Source organism: Triticum dicoccoides, unplaced genomic scaffold, assembly GCF_002162155.2.
Source record: "Triticum dicoccoides isolate Atlit2015 ecotype Zavitan unplaced genomic scaffold, WEW_v2.0 scaffold65816, whole genome shotgun sequence".
NCBI lineage: Eukaryota > Viridiplantae > Streptophyta > Magnoliopsida > Poales > Poaceae > Triticum > Triticum dicoccoides.
The window spans coordinates 1-2,506 of record NW_021289707.1 but is presented as its reverse complement, the minus strand read 5'-3'; the positions used below and the strand labels follow the sequence as shown (position 1 = coordinate 2,506).

Genomic DNA, 2,506 nt, shown 5'->3' with positions numbered 1-2,506 from the left:
GCAGTTTACAACTACTAAAATTTAGAAAAGTGTCTCAAGTGTAAGAATTAAATAATTTCTGAATGGTAATTTATTTATGCTCCTCTTCTGCAAGCTAAGGCGGCGGACAATGCAGAAATTAAGTCTTGCTAGCTGCAAGAAGTGGATGTATTAGCAGGCTAGAGCAGAGTGGTACCGAAACTCTTGTGAAATGCCTTAAGACTGGAAAATGTAGGATGAATGGATATTGTGTTGTATTATTGATCTGACCCTTGTAGGGGTATATATAGAGTACAACGTGTGGTGACTTGAAGTACAAGACAAGTCATAGTATATTAAAACTTATTCTATCTCCATCTCTCGCCTTATCTCTAACTAAGCATATTTATATTCTAACATTCCGCCTCAAGTCGTAGCGGGAGTGAAGCGGACGAGTACGACTGAATTTGAAGTCTTCTGCTTTTGTCGTCTTCTTCGCTGCGCCATCGTCAACTACGTTTCTGATGGGTCAGCACGTAGGGCGGTGACTGCGTCCCCTTCTGGTGTCTTCCTTGTCTCTCCCCTCTTCCCTCCCGCAGTCACAGCGGGAGTGGCGTGAACGCTGCTGACGACGCGGATCCTGTTGACTAGAGTTGTTACCGATATGTTGGTGTAAACATAGCCATTAATATCAATGTCGAGGTAGCCGATCATAGTGATGTAGCCGTGGTCGAGGTAGTCATGGTCGATGGTGTGGTCGTCGTGGATAATGAAGCCACATAAAGCCTGGAGGCGCAAAAAAATGAACTATGACGGAGCTACATACGTGGATGATGCACCTTGCAGATATCAGAGGGTGCCGTCGGCGACGAGTCCGCCGATTTTGCGAAGACCGGAGGAAGCCCATCGAGCACATATCGGTTTTGCCAGAACCGTGTGGTCGTGTACGGTCGTCACTGTAGTGACGCCCTGTCGATGCAGTTGTGTTGTCGTGGATGACGCGGTTGATGCCGACATCGTGACGCGGTCATTGCCGTCGTCATGGTCGCGTCTTGCAGAAAAGTCTGTCAGAGGATGCTAGGTGCCCATCTTGTGGACAAGACAGCGGCGGTGTGTTGACGAAGATGTTGGTGAAGACCACGTTGATGAAGACCTTAGTGATGAAGTGTAGGCGATGGCGTCGCAGCGGCGTGTCAACGATAATGTGTCGCTTGAAGACGTCCCTCGCCGCAACCAAGTGTCGATGTGGTGTCGCGCCCGAGAAGTCGATGAAGGTTGCATCCCGTTCCACACCGTCTTGGTGTGTGGGCAATGCATGTCGATATTGCTTCTCGTAGTGTGCTCGGCGATGATCTTGACTTGTAGTTTGTTATGGTCGTACAGCTTAATGTCGTGGTTCGGCCCGGTGTAGTTCGGCTTGATGTAGTCGAGATCAGTCCGTGTGGTCATTTGCCTTAATGCAGACACTTTTAGAAAACGACCCATTTGTCCCGGTTTCAGACATCATTTAGCTCCAATTCTGGAACCGGAACTAAAGGGTCGGGACTAAAGCCTAAAACCTTAAGTTTCGGTTTGCTTATGAGTGAACTAGGACAGAAGGGGCTCCATATGGCTGCTGCGGAGTGCCTAGGTAGGAGGACCTTTAGTCCCGGTTGGTAATACCAACCGGGACCAAAAGACCTCCACGCGTCAGCAGCTGGTAGGAGATATGGTTTTTTTGTTTTTAAAGGACGGGGGTTAGGGGTTTTGGAGGGTTAATTTAGGGGTTTCATATATTGTGTTAGCTAGCTAATAGAGAGAAGTGACCTCTCTTTATCTCCGTGCTTGGGTGACGCTAGCTATTGTACATATAGAGAGAACTCGACACACTAGCCAGTAAGCAAATAAAGAAACCATTAAATACACAAGATCGTCATGAACATATACAGAGAGAAGTGACTTCTCTTTCTCCATGAGATTGGTCGAACAACAAGTTTTCATATATCTGTCCGACTCTACTAGCTACATATATACAATATAAGATCTCTTACAAACCTTAACATCTAAGGTCTATATCAATTTTCACATGGTATTCTTCGGCTATATGTATGACGTGGTGAAGAAAGAATCCCACCAATTCCTCTAGAACAGCTCGTATGCGATTATGTGGTAGGAGTTCATCCCGCATTTGCCACATCTAATTTTAAAAAGTGGGTCAATACATACATACATACATATATATATGATATAAAATTTTACTAATATATTCTAATCAATATTAATTAAGATTTTGATTAGGTTAATATGTGATTAGGTGAAAGTGGTAGATATGACGTACTTTTTATCTTAAATAGTATTTACTATTTTTATCTTAAATAGTATTTACTATTCACTAGGTAGGGCACTATTCACGAAAGTGCTTTACTATTTAAAACACTATTTGGAATAGTATTTTTACTATTCACAGTAATATTTAATTCAATATGATTACCTTCACGTTCTAACTAGATTATTTATTTGATATAGGATCTATTCTGGGCTGGCGAGGGCAACAAATCAACCGACGAAT

At 43.5% G+C, this 2,506-nt stretch overlaps 1 long non-coding RNA gene across 1 annotated transcript; it reads right to left on the bottom strand.

Moving 5' to 3' along the window:
* Positions 1-211: 211 nt before the first annotated feature.
* Positions 212-1,462, bottom strand: LOC119347381. The gene is made up of 2 exons (XR_005168300.1): positions 785-1,462; positions 212-598 (listed from the first exon to the last, which is right to left on the bottom strand). It is a non-coding gene; the product is annotated as an uncharacterized LOC119347381 (long non-coding RNA).
* Between the last annotated feature and the right edge of the window lie 1,044 nt (positions 1,463-2,506).